The sequence below is a fragment of the Ursus maritimus genome, unplaced genomic scaffold, assembly GCF_017311325.1.
Source record: "Ursus maritimus isolate PB19 unplaced genomic scaffold, ASM1731132v1 scaffold_22, whole genome shotgun sequence".
NCBI classification, from domain to species: domain Eukaryota; kingdom Metazoa; phylum Chordata; class Mammalia; order Carnivora; family Ursidae; genus Ursus; species Ursus maritimus.
This window is the reverse complement of record NW_024424675.1, coordinates 18,164,489-18,178,458: the sequence shown is the minus strand read 5'-3', so window position 1 is coordinate 18,178,458 and position 13,970 is coordinate 18,164,489. Positions and strand designations below refer to the sequence as shown.

Below are 13,970 nucleotides of genomic sequence, written 5' to 3'. Positions count from 1 at the left end.
CCTTCTCCCTGGGTTATGCGTATCCCCCGCCTGCCCACCGCCACAGGACTGAACTTTCCAGCACAGCCCCCTCCCGAGCTCCAAAGTCGCCCTCGAGCTGCCTGCCCCGCACCCGCCCTTCGGAAAATGGCGCCCCGGTCCCCACGGCACGGGGAGCCTCAGGCCTGCTGCTCCCTCACCGGCCGCGCTGCCGCTCCGCACGCACACACGGCCAAGTCCCCCGCAAGACTCGTGGCTCATCCTCTGAACCTGCTGTCCTGCCGCTCCTGCGTGTCCGCGGCCGCGCTCCACGTCAGGCCACGGCCGGCCGGCCCCGACTTCCCCGCCGGCCCCCGGCCGCCATGCCTGCCTCCAGACCGCCCGGGTCCGCCGCCGCCATGGCGGTCACGTCCCTCCCCGCTGGAAGCCCTTGCTGGCTTTCCACTGAGCTTCTGAGATAGCCCGCAGTCCCAACCACGACCGGGGAGGCCCAGCACCCTAGGCTGTGGCCCCTTCTCCCCAGACCGCCGGGCCCCGGCCCCACCGACCTTCTCCCCATGCCCTGACCCGCAGAGCTCCCTTCTCCCTCTGCGTGGAGCCCCCCGCCCTCCCATTTTCTGCGCCGTTAGCACTGTCAGCTCTGGACACTCACGCCCGTCCCGCACCCCGGCAGGAAGCTGGCCTTCCGCGGAGATCTGTCCACTGCGCGGCTCCTTCTCGCACCGCTCACATCCGGGGGCCCGCGGTCCGTGTGTGTACGTGACGGATGTCCAGTATCTGTTTCCTCCCCCAAACTGCAACCCGAGGGGAGCGATGCGGTCTGTCTCCATCACACTCCACCCGCCTCGCCCTTAGCAGAGCACTAGACAGAGAGTAGGGGTTCAGTAGCTGTTGTTCGAATGAGCACTGATCACTTGACAAGGGTCACTAGCCCCCCCCCCACACACGGACACACAGACACAGACACACATGGACACACACACACATACACAGACACACACACGCATACACAGACACACACGGACATACACACGGACACACACACAGAGACACACACGGACACACACACACATACACAGACACACACATGGACACACACACGGACACACACACAGACACACACGGAACACACGGGGGGACACACACACACACGGACATTGACAACGCATCAGAGCAGGTGCCTCTTGTAGCTGTTGGTATCCCACCCAGCTCTTTTACCTTTCTGGGGTCCCCAGCCCCCCAAGGGCTGTGAGTATTGGCTGCTACATTGCTCAGCTGCCTCATTTCTTGGGAGAATGGCCCTCAGCTAAGAGGAGCCGCCTCAAGGGCAGCCCAACCCTGCAGACCGCGGGCCTGCTCCCTTGCTCTGGGTAAGGGAAGCAGAAGGGCGAGGGGAAAGCCGCACCGTGTCGCCATCCATGCTCGAGAGCCCTCGTGGGATCCGGCTGAAGCTTTCCCTTGAACCCTCGTCGTCCCATTTCCCTGCCCTGCTCACCTGGTCAGTATCTCCTAAGAGCTCTCCGGTAATAAATCACTGAACAAAAATCTGTCTCCAGCTCTGCTTCCAGGAAACCCAATCTAAAGCATCTATCACAGGGAGGGAGATAGGTGTGGAGTGAGGGATGAGAGAGAAAAATGGAACAGGAGAGAGGCCTTGTATGGACTAGTAAATGCCCGAGGCACTCCGGTGGATGAATCAGTTCTCTGCCTCTTTGGTCCCTCCCCAAATTGTCAAATGAATGGATGAGGGGGGAGGGAGGGGAGCAGCGGGGAGGGGAACAGAAGCCTGCTTGTTCCCCCACTTCTGCCTTATATTCGTTACCCATCTTGGCCTCCCTGTCCTTCTACCTGCCCTGACACCATGTATGCCCCCCCGATTCTGCTGGAGATGCAAGTTCTCACTCTCCAGTTCCTTTGGGTTTCTCTTGTGGCGTCCCTGGGAGGTTATACTATGTCCCCTGAGGCCAGAAGGGATCCGCTGGTCCTCAATTTTTTAATGAATCTCAGTCCCTTCTAAAGGAAGAGAACTGGACATCAGGTCCCTAAGCCTTCTTTGCCCTGGAACCAAGCAGCCTGCCCTGTGTGTTCTACAACGTAATCCTTTGTTAATCACTAGCTAGGGCACTGGGTAAAGCAGTTTTTCAAATCCTGGCCCCCTGGGCTCATAGCGTTTGAGATACATAAATATGTTGCCATGGTGACACAGTGACAGATTAATTTACAAATCCTCCTGGAGCAAAGCTGCTTTAACAAGGTGAGACTGCATGAGGGGGACAAGGGGAAACTCCACAGCTCTCTCAGGACAAAGTTGGAGCCCATGGATCCAGGAGGGAATGAGAAGGTAGAGCGGCCATCACTCCTGTCTCAGGCTGACATCTCCTGGGGCTCCCGGCTTCCTGAGTCATTGCTGCCTCTAGGAACGCAGCGTCTAATTTCGACGCTGGTCTGAAAGATACCTTGTACCCTTCTCTTCTCAGGGGCTCTGCCAGTTATCATGCAGTCTGCAGCTGTCTGCATAATTAATGAGCTAATCCTCACAGCCACACCCCCACCCCCACCGCCAAGAAGCACCACCACCAAACTATTCTTAGCGGGAAGGTCCTCCAAAGCCACAGGTTAGCAGTGCTCTGTCCCAAAGATTTACAGGGATTAGCATGTGATTCCTCAAAGGGAGATGGTAGGAAAACACTCCGGTCAAATGCTACTGATGCAAATCTAAGCAGGGAACCTGACTGGCATCCGGCTCTCAGTCTTAAGTGGACAAGATTGGAAGGTTATGTGATTCTCACAGATAAGCCGTCCCTTCTAATCCAGAGCAAGCTCTCCGACTGACCTGGGTGGCTGTCACTTCTCCCAGATGATTATGGTCCATCAGCTGCGATGAAGGCACATTTCAGAAATCCAGAGGGGCTGGGTGTGTTGTCCTGCAGGCAGCCCCTGGTGACCTGTGTCCCCACTGCTCCAGGTATGGTCCACGGACCTGTGGCATCAGCATCACCCGAGAGCTTGTTAGAAATAGACTCTCGGGCTCCACTCCAGACCTACTAGACCAGAATTTGTCAGGGAGGGACAGAAAAAGGTTTTTTCTCCGTTCTTTTAAATTCTATCTGGGGCCCTGGAAATTAAACCAACAAAAGACAGGCTAAGAGAGAGACAGTGCTTATGAACGTTGGCCGTATACGTGCGGGAGAAGCGCAGTGAGGAGTGCCTCAACGAGTGGTTAGAACTTGGGGCTTCTAGGGGCGCCTGGGTGGCTCAGTCGTTAAGCGTCTGCCTTCGGCTCAGGGCGTGATCCCGGCGTTCTGGGATCGAGCCCCACGTCAGGCTCCTCCGCTGGGAGCCTGCTTCTTCCTCTCCGGCTCCCTCTGCTTGTGTTCCCTCTCTCGCTGGCTGTCTCTCTCTCTTTGTTGAATGAATAAATAAAATCTTAAAGAAAAAAAAAGAACTTGGGGCTTCTAAAGCACTCCAACAAAGAACACGAAATGTACAGAGAAGTGACGAGACAAAGGATAGGCCGTTTGGGCTTTTAGGGGTGGGAAACTGTGGGAAGGTAAATATAGGGGGAACTAATGGAAGACAAGAGTTGTTGTAGGGAAGTTTGTTATGTAGATTTCTGTCGGTCTTGTCTCCGGGCTGGTGAGTCTAGAGTTGTCTTCCTCTTCCGGCTCCGAGCTAAGGTGACACCTGGACAAATGGAAATTTACATCCTGCTCTTAGGCAAATAGAGGAGGAAGGCGCAGAGCTTGTTTGGCCTCCACCGTTTCTCCGCTGTCTTCAGCTCGGAAGAATCCCAGTGCCAAGGTGGCACATTTGAGGGTGACATATTCTGATTTCCCACACATTTTTACCAGATTCCCGGGCAATTCCGATGCATGGCAAAGGCTGAGAGGTGCCAGGCTTCAGCCCGTTGGGTTTCCGGGAGGAGACGTGTTCACGTGTGCGGAAACTGGTGCATGCCAAGTGGAAGGCTGGCCAGGTCTACCTCTCAGTGCCACCAACTCCTCTCAGTGCCGTAGCAGGAACGAGCTTGTTTCCAAGGACGGTGTAGATGCTCTTCTCCTGATATGACACAAAATGAAATTGGGGCCAAGAATTGGATTAGTTACTAGCAATCAAAATAAATTTAAAAATACACTGAATTTCAGGGAGGCTGGTTTCTCCAGACAATATTTAAAGCATCTTAACACGGTACAGAGGATCAACGAGATGGGCTATTAAAGAGTACGAGTCAAGAGTCTGTACTTTCTAAGTTCTTTCCAGCTTATCTCTTAACTCGGGCAAAAGACCCCGCGGGCCAAGCATCCCATAATAGGGAATCGAGAAACTACCCACTCAGGCACTCAAAACGGCCTGAGCCTTCAAGACCCCGTGTGATTAAGCCCAAGACAATGACTGAACCTGACCTTTACCACCCACCTGCGCGTACCCACCAATCTTTGTCCCACATTTTTCCTTCTACAAAAACGAGAAGTATTTTCAGCACTTTGGAGACTGTCTTTGAAATGTTAGTCGGCGGTCTTCTGGTGTTAGCCTCGCTGAAATAAATCCCTTTCTGTTTCCGTTTCACACACACACACACACACACAAAGTAGGAGTCAAAATAGAATGAAAAATAAGTGTAGGGACATAAAATTAAGCCAGAGTGGAAAAATCCTAAATTCTCGTTGTAAGTGGGTCACAAATTGAGTGCTGGTTTCTAGTAACCAAACCTAAAAACAAAGCCCGGTCGGTTACACCGATTCATCATTTTCACATGCCACAAAGAGGCCGAGTGCTAGGAAGGAACTCAATATTCTCTTCCTCTTCACAGCAGAACTTCTTGGAAATTCATTTACACACACTCTCCCCACTTGCTCACTTTCATTCTCTCTTTGACCCACACCCCTCTGGCTTCTTGCCTCACCAGCCCACGGAAGGCCCTCTTGACAAGCTCACTGCGGTCTCCATGTTACCAAATATAATTGCTGATGGACATTTCCCTGTCCCCACCTCACCTGGCTTCTCAGCACTTCTGCTCCTGGTTGACCGCTCATGAGCGGGACATCATCCTCTCCGGCATCTGCGGGGCCCTGCAGTTTTCCTCCTGGCTTTCTGGCTGCTCCTCGCTTCCACATGTCTGTGGTTGCTTCAGGCCGCCATGTCCTGGGACGTCTTCCCTTCTGTGTCCCCATTTTCACAAGTGATCGCATACCTCCCATGGCTTTAAATGCCATCTGTGCGTAAGTCTCTCAGATGTTCGTGTTGTGAACCACCCCCTCCTCTGGGCTCTAGACGCAGATACGGTTGCCTTCTGAACGCTTCCACTGAGATACCCCAAATGGCATTCAGAATGGTGTTCAAACAGGATTCTTTATTTTATCTTCAAACCAGGTCCTTCCCTCAGCTTCTCAAGAAAGAGCATCACCTAGCCAAGTTACTGAGGCCAGAAGCTGGTGGAGGACCTTCTGGCACCTTCCTTCCCCTAATCCCCCACATCTAACCCAACCCTACGTCCTGTCAGTTCTGCCTCCAAAATACTACAAATCCATCCTGTCTCAACTGCCACCACCCTCACCGGACGACTGGCAGAACCCCCTCAACTCCCACTCTCGCCCCCCCCGGCCCCTACCAAGCTTCTCTGCACAGAGCACTCAAAAGGAGCTTGAAAATCCATACATTAATCTAGGCAGTGGACATTAAAAAGAGACAAGAAGAAGAGAAGGAGATAACTGGAATGATGGCCCTCCCAGTGAAAGTACAAACCACCGCCTGTGAGACTGCATTTCCAAAAATATAAAACCTCTGTTTAATCAGATGTCTCTATCTAGATATGGATTCACAGGAAAAACCGGAGAAGATTTCTTGGCCAGTTTTTGAAGGCATCCCCGGAGTCGCATGAAGGAAAGTTTAGCAACAGCCCTCCCAGAGGCCTGCAGCGGGTCGGCCCAGGCACACAGTTCTTGGACCGAATCAGAGAGAAACTGGAGGAACAACCAGCCCGACACCCTCCGGCCAGTCCGTCCTCAACTCTCTTCCCAGTCAGGCTTTTGATCAATTCTGGGAAGCATTGCCCGAGTACCATGGCAGCTATGCCGAGCGCGCAGGGGCCTCAAAGGACAGTCAGGGGCAAAAGAATCAACATCCTGCTGAGAATTTAAATTTAAGAGAGTATAGGAATAAACTAGAAAAGTGTCTGCACACAGCAGGCACTCGGTAGATATGGACCCCCCTTCCCGAAGAAATTAGCATAACTTGGAGATCACACCATTAGCAGTTCAGGTCCCTACCATGAACAAATAGCTTTTCTGCCATCACTAAGTCCCTAAAAACATCAGGAATTTCTCCAGGGTGACTGTCTACTCCCCAATCCTCTCTTTTCTCCTTCCCCAAGCCTCAAATCCACTGCAATTTTGTATTTACCTGCTTCCTCCAAGAAGAATGGGACAGCTGAGCACTTAAAATCAAAAATGCGGGGGGGGGGGGGTGGTGCCTGGGTGGCTCAGTCAGTTAAGCGTCTGCCTTTGGCTCAGGTCATGACTCCCGGGTCCTGGGATTGAGTCCCACATCATGCTCTCTGCTCCGAGGGGAGTCGACTTCTCCCTCTCCATCTGCCCCTCCCACAGCTCATGTTCTCTCTTTCATTCTCTCTCTCAAATAATAAATTTTTAAAAATCTTTAAAAAAATCAGAAACAGGTATTTGACGCCTGAGTTCTAGGCCCAGCATCTGTCTGATGCGTACCTTCCCCAAGAGCTCTCGCACGGGGAGGGACCCCTGCCACGTTGACACCAATAGGTCCGCTCGTGACATGTAGTGAAAAAAAGAAAAATAATGCAAAATAAGAGCGGGAAGTAAATGAATAGAAAAATTTTAAACCAAGACAGGGAAGAAAGAAAACGTTAAGTTAGAGGTATCTTAGGGTTCACATTCTACCGGGAAACCCACAATCAGCTGAGAAAAAAATAAACAAGCAAGATACTTAAGGACAGTATTCGCTGAGACCTTATAATATTGAAAGGCCTCATCTGCCCCTCAACTTTCTTCTCCCCCACACCACCATGCCCACTACTCACACGCACGCACACACACACACAGGCACACACACACACCTCTAAAACGAACAACTTTACCAGGAATCAGAGTGAAGGTCTTAGGGCACGGACAGACGTGCGGTTCCAAGCACCTTGCTTATACCTAGCTCCCTCACTTATTAGCTGTGTGTCTCAGGGCGAGCGAGGTAACCCCCCAAGGGCTCAAGTTTTTATCTGTAATAGATCATTCGTGGCTGTAAGAATGAGATGAAATCATGCATATGAGGTGCTAAGCACAGTGCCTGACCCACACAAAGTGCTTCGTAAAGAAAGTGTCAGCCCCACTAAGACCAGTACCAAGTTATTTATCTGATCGGATGTCAGGAACACTTATCTCTGTGGCCCAGTTTGTCCCTCCTTTGCACGTCCATCAGTGGAACACCCTCCATCTAAGTAGCTACAGAGTTCAGGTATTCACAGCAGATGACAATAAACAGAAGGGACTATAATCACACTTGAGTGAAAACAGTCCTCAGTGTCCCCAAGAGCCACAATCTACAGACGAACTTGACTCAAAGCGGGGAGGGAAGTAAGAAATGAAAGGAAACATTTACGAGCCTTGGAAAGGTGTTCAAAAAGCTTTTGAACCCATCTGACAACCATCTCTGTGTTTCGTCTCCTTGCTGCAATATTTAAATATAATTTTGATGTCTGCCAGGTTAAATTACCCATTTGACCAATTTATGCCCTTCAGATTAAATGCCGTAATTATCCTTAATAAGCTCAACTCTCAGCCTGTTTTTGCTTAATGGTTATAAAGTTTTATGCCTTTTAATAATCCTCCTACGGTGCAACAGAAGTTTCTTCGGAGAGCTGATATCCGGCTCTGCATAACGCGTCAAACCAAATCAGAGTCTTGCTTTTGTTCACCAGAACAACATGAGCCTGGAAATGTGGGCTTGGAAGAAAAAACACACGCACAATAATGTTCTTTTGAGAAAGCTGACAGATCAAGAAAATCCTACAAAGATTTTGCAACAATAAAGCTCATCTCTGAGAACACTTTGTCTCTTACATATATAGTTCAAGTGCAGTAGAGAAAGAAAAATTATTTTTTCTAGATTTAAGCTTATGTAGAATGGACCCTCTTTTTATTCTGCGTGCTTTATAATCTTTCCTGGGGAGATATATATATTATATATATATCTTATTTTGTTTATTTATTTATTTATTAAAGATTTTATTTATTTATTTGACAGAGAGATAGCCAGCGAGAGAGGGAACACAAGCAGGGGGAGTGGGAGAGGAAGAAGCAGGCTCCCAGCACAGCAGGGAGCCCGATGCGGGGCTTGATCCCAGGACCCTGGGATCATGCCCTGAGCCGAAGGCAGGCACTTAACGACTGAGCCACCCAGGCGCCCCTAGATTTTATTTATTTATTTGTCAGAGAGAGAGCATGTGTGCATAAGCAGGGGGAGCAGCAGGCAGAGGGAGAGGGAGAAACAAACTCCCCACTGAGCATGGAGCCCGACCCCAGACCCTGGGATGACCTGAGCCGAAGGGAGATGGACGCTTACCTGACCAAGCCACCCAGGCGCCCCTCCTGGGGATATTTAGAGTCTGGGTTTTGGAGATGATGCCGTGCTCTCTTTAGCTTGCAACACGCCACTTTTCCTACTATGTTCCCACATCTCTCCACGTTGTGGTGTTCTGGTATTCGTTCCATCTACGGAGGTCTCCGATTTTCAACTAAACGTTGGTTCCGGAACTTCTTCTTGTGGGTGGGTGTTCATACTGACTCCCATCCTTTTATACCTGTGGAGAATCGGGACATTTTGCTTTTGTTTTGTTTTCTTTCCTGTTTATATGGTGTCAAGTAAAAATCTGTACTTAGTAAAGAGAGACTTCCTTCAACAGGATTATGCAAAGGAAAGGGAAAGGGCTGTTGCCGTAGAGATTACTTTTGACTGAAAGATCTGCAAGTGTCTCAAGGCTGAGGCAACGAGGAGTTTCCTTTTACAGGGAGAAGTAAACCACGCTAGAAAGAACCTGGTGCGGGGACACAGGATGAAGGGGTGTGGCTTGATTGGACAGTAGATCAGAGAATATGATACCCCGCGGCCAGCCTCTTCTCGGGAGGGGGCTGTTGAGGCAGGGCCGAGTGCTGGCTCAGGTTGAGGGCGGGCCAAAGTCCAGGGACCTGGGTGAAGGAGAGAAGCTTAACCAAAGTTTGGTCAACAAGCATTTTGTTCGGATTGACCAGTGGTGACAACCAGTTCAACCAATCATTGATGAGGCAAAGAATGGAATCTGGGGAGGGGTCTGTGTCTAGCCTTCAGGTAAACAAGGGGGGCATCCATGACTCTTGTCTAAGTCCAGTGGAGAAGGGTGGTTCTTTGCAGTAAGCACCCTTTGTTTCTGAAACACAAAAGGATGGAAGAATTTAGGTGAAATTCAACATTGTCAATGGCCAGACTCAAGGCCAGTCTCCCAGAGGCTCGAACACCCCATGTGCTGCCTTGCTGGCCCAGAAGCAGAGAGGAGCATCTGTGTTGGCAGAAGGAGCGGGCAGGGTTGTCCCATCTGGGACATCACCTGGCTTTACCAGCGCCCTCTTCTGCCCCCTTCCCAGTTCCATCCCACTGGGGAGCAGGCGTGAGCCCCCTGGGAGTTGGAGAACACTGAAAATCTGGAGGATCCTTTCAGTGCTGCAGCCTACTTTTTATGCCCTTATTAGTTTAGGACACAATGATCTCATTTGAGAATTTCAACTCTTTCCTGTTAGTCATTACTTTCAGAAACGACACTTCACCTGGCTATTAAAAATACCGTATGTTCATCATGGAAAGTATGGAGAATGTGAAAACACTTTTTTAAGTCACTCGACATTCTGCAAACTGGAAGGTAACCACAGTTAATGTTTAGCTGTATTTCCTTCTAGAACTTTTAAAAATGCATAGATCTGTGCATGTGCCTTTTTGCAATGTATTTGCTTTCCCGGTTATCAGTGGGGATAAGAAGCTATATCGTTGGTGCTGCTGTTCCTGTTGTATGTGTGATTTCTAATCGTCACCTGTCAACGCCCCCCAGCCAAAGCCCTCCAGGAATATGCCTGTAGTTGAACAAATCGGGCTTATCGCTCATGGAAATGAGGGAAAACACACAGCAAAGGGGATCCCTGGGTGTCTCAGCAGGCGAGGGTTATAAAGGATGTCAAGGATTGGGGCTCGTATGAGGGGATTTGGGGGATGGCTCCAGGAAGCAGGGTTTTGCTCTAGATTACATGCCACCAGGAAAGGTAGTTCCGTGATTGGGTACCTGACGCCTTCCTTTCTAGAAGGTGGTAGGAAGGAAGTGAGGTAAAGAAGCGGAGTCATGGCTCTTAGCCCGGAAAGGCGTTGTTTGGTCATTTTGTGTCATGTTTCTGTCTAGATTCAGACATGATTATGGAGAGATGCAGGTTTGGTCTTGATCCATCAGGGTCTGATGTCAGTGTTCTGCTCACATGTTTTTGTTCAACAGGAGAACACCACAGCCTTGGCCGTGACGCCAGTCCTCGGCTGCCAGGACTGTATTTACCTTTCTCTTGCTTTACTGAGTGCATTAGTCAGGGTTCTCCAGAGAAACAGAACCAATAGGATACATAAAGAATATAGAAGAGATTTATTATAGGACTCAGCTCATATAGCTATGGAGGCCGCGAAGTCCCTGATCTGCTGTGTGTCAGCTGGAGAACCAGGAAAGCCAGTGGTGCGATTCAGTCCTGCGTCAAAGGCCCGAGAACCAGGGGGCCTCCGGTGTATGACTTAGGGGCCACAGGCTTGAGAACCAGGAACTCTGATGTCCAAAAACAGGAGAAGTTGTATGTCTCCATTCAAGAAGAGAGAAAGAATTTGCCCTTTCTCCATCTTTTTGCTCCATTTGGGCCCCCAAAAGACTAGATCATGCCCACCCACATTGATGAGGGCAGATCTCTTAGTCTACTGAATGAAAAACTAATCTCTTCCAGGGGCGCCTGGGTGGCTCAGTCAGTTGAGTGTCCGACTCTTGATTTTGGCTCAGGTCATGATCTCAGGGTCCTGAGGTCAGGCTCCAGGCCCAGCTTCGGATTCTCTCTCACCTTCTGCCCCTCCTCCTGCCCGCCCCCCCAACCTCTCAAATAAACAAACAAATCTCTTCCAGAAACACGCACACAGACACACCCCAAAATCTTGTGTTGCCAGCTATCTAGCCATCCCTTAGCTGGGTCAAATTGACAAAATTAACCAGCACATTGAACTCTCTTATTAGTTTGTAATTGATTCTCTTGGACTTTCCTGGGTAAACATCCACACTGTCTTTAAAAAGGCACGTATTGCATGGTGCACTGGGTGTTATACGCAACTAATGAATCATCGAACTTTACATCAAAACCCAGGGATGTACTGTATGGTGACTAACATAATATAATAAAAATATTATTATAAAAAAATAAAATTAAAAAATTACAATAAAATTCTCTCTTCCTTTCCTTTATTGATACCTCTTACTCTTTTATTATTATACATTGAAACTTCTGGAGCAATATTACATTATAATGGTAACAAGCTTGGTCTTGTCTTATTCTTCAAGTTAATTGAAAGCCTAGATTATTTTATCATTAAATATGAGTTGGGCTGTTTGCATGATGTTTGATATGATGTCGATATCTAAGAAGGTTATTCTTCAGCATAGTAAATAAAATTCCATCTTGTCTCAGCTCATTCAGGAATGACTTTAATTTTGTCAAGCACTTGCTTGGCAACTATGAAGACGGTATGTTTTTCTCCTTTTCTCTAGTGATGTGCTAAATTCTGTTAATGGTTTTCCTATTATTAAAATATTCTTGCACTTCCAGAATGCCAACATTGGATTATTCCAAATGAGTGTCGAGAATTGAAATACCAGAGGTTTTTTCAGAATGTTTGCCCCTGTTCATATACAAGATTGGTTTCTAACTTTTATGATGTCCTCTTGGCTGTGTTTTGGCATCAAAGTTATTATAGTTTCACATAAGAAATTGGGAGACTCACAGCCTTTTTACATGCCTGAACACAAGTTATACCAGATAAAATTATCTACTCCTTTAGAGCAATATTGGCCCATAAAACTTTTTGCAATGATGGAAATGTTCTATCAGCATTGTCCAATATGGCAGTCACTAGCCACACACATGGCTGTTGAGCGCTTGAAAAGTAGCTAGCGCCACTGAGAAACTGAATTTTAAATTTTATTTAGGTTTAATTCATTGAATTGTAAATGACTACATGTGACTTGTTGCTTCTTGTGTTAACAACAGAACTTCAGAGTTTGAACAAAAATAGCCTACAAAACCATATGTGTCCAATACCTTCATTCATTCATTCATTCATTCATTCATTCATTCATTCATTCTGGGAGTGGGAAGCAGAGGGAGAGGAAGAGAGAGAATCTCAAGCAGGCTCCGCGCCTAGCACAAGCCCGACACGGAGCGCAATCCCATAACCCTGAGATTATGACCTGAGCCAAAATCAAAAGTCAGACTCTTAACCGATTGAGGCCACCCAGGTGCCCCAACCTGTCTTAATATATTACTCTGGCAGCTGTTTCCGTTTGCCCCATGGTTATTATTTGGACTTTCCTATTCTGTGAAACAATTCTGGCAATTGATAATCACTAATTGTCTTACAAAAAAAAAAAAAAAAAAACCCCATCTGAATTGTCAAATTTGTCAGCTTCGAGTTGAAAATCATTTTCCTTACAGTGGTTTTAATCTCATCTGTATCTTCTGTAATACATCCTTTCTTGTTATTAATGTTATGTATTTGCATTTTCTCAATTAAGCTTGTCGGAGTTTTCCTCTCTCACGGGATCTCAAACTCAGATGCCTGAGTGGCCAGAAGAATAAGCATTTGAGTGTGAGACCCTTAAAAAGTGCCCCTTCTTCTGTTGATGGCTAATTCCTACCCTGTCCCCTGCAACCCACCCCACTCCCCTTCTCAGGAACCTCGTACTCTCACACATCCCCTTCTCCATCCCCAACCTTTCTTCTTTTCTATTGAATTCTTCCGCTAACATTTAAACGTGTTCTAATCTCTTGGATTATCTCTCTTTCCAGCTATCACCTGATCTCCCTTCTATCTCCCTGATGTACTTAGTGGCTGTATTAGTTACCTATTGCTCCATAACAAATTACCCCCAAATTGAGCAGCTGACAACAACAAACATTTATTGTCTCTCCAGGAATCCAGAAAAGGCTGAGCTGGATGGGTCTGGCTTAGGGTTTCTCATGAGGTTGCAGTCCAGATGTTGGCTGGGGCTGTTGTCAGTGAAGGTTTGCTGGGGAAAGACGATCCTCACATGACTGTTGGTACAAGGGCCTTGGTTCCTCCCCTCATGGACCTCTCCCTAGGGCTGCTTATGACATGGCAGCTTGATTCCTCCAGAGAGAATGATCTGAGAGAGAGAGAGAACAACCAAGACAGAGCCATAGCATCTTTATAAGCTAACCTCAGAAGTGACAATGACTTCTACCATATTCCCCTGGGCACACAGACCTACCCTGATACAATACCAGCAGGCAGGGATCTTTAGGGCCATCTTGGGGGGTAGACACATTTTTTCTGATGACTTTCTCTTGATGCTAGGTTTTTTTCCTCAGATCAAGAAAGGTTTCTTCTATTTTATATTCTGCCATCTCAGCATTGCATCCAAACTTCTTCATGATCACCAGAATCTGATTTGGGACTTCTTTCCTCCCTTGTCAATATCTACTGCTTTTTCTGTCATCCTTTTCATCCTACACCTTTTCCTCTACATTCTGGGAAACTTTCTCAAGTTCTCTCTCCACATCACTGATTTGATCTTATGCAGGTTTAGTAAAGCAGTAAAGATTACCTTTATTAATTTTTTGAAGATTGAAATTCTGTAATTAAACTCTTTCTGATTTTTTAACTCCCATTTATGACTGCTTGTCACCCACCTA

At 48.0% G+C, this 13,970-nt stretch overlaps 1 long non-coding RNA gene across 1 annotated transcript; it reads right to left on the bottom strand.

The window, feature by feature from the left end:
* Positions 1–630: 630 nt before the first annotated feature.
* LOC103674403 lies at positions 631–8,810 on the bottom strand. Its single transcript, XR_571629.1, has 3 exons — positions 8,566–8,810; positions 2,813–2,959; positions 631–841 (listed from the first exon to the last, which is right to left on the bottom strand). It is a non-coding gene; the product is annotated as an uncharacterized LOC103674403 (long non-coding RNA).
* Positions 8,811–13,970: the final 5,160 nt, after the last annotated feature.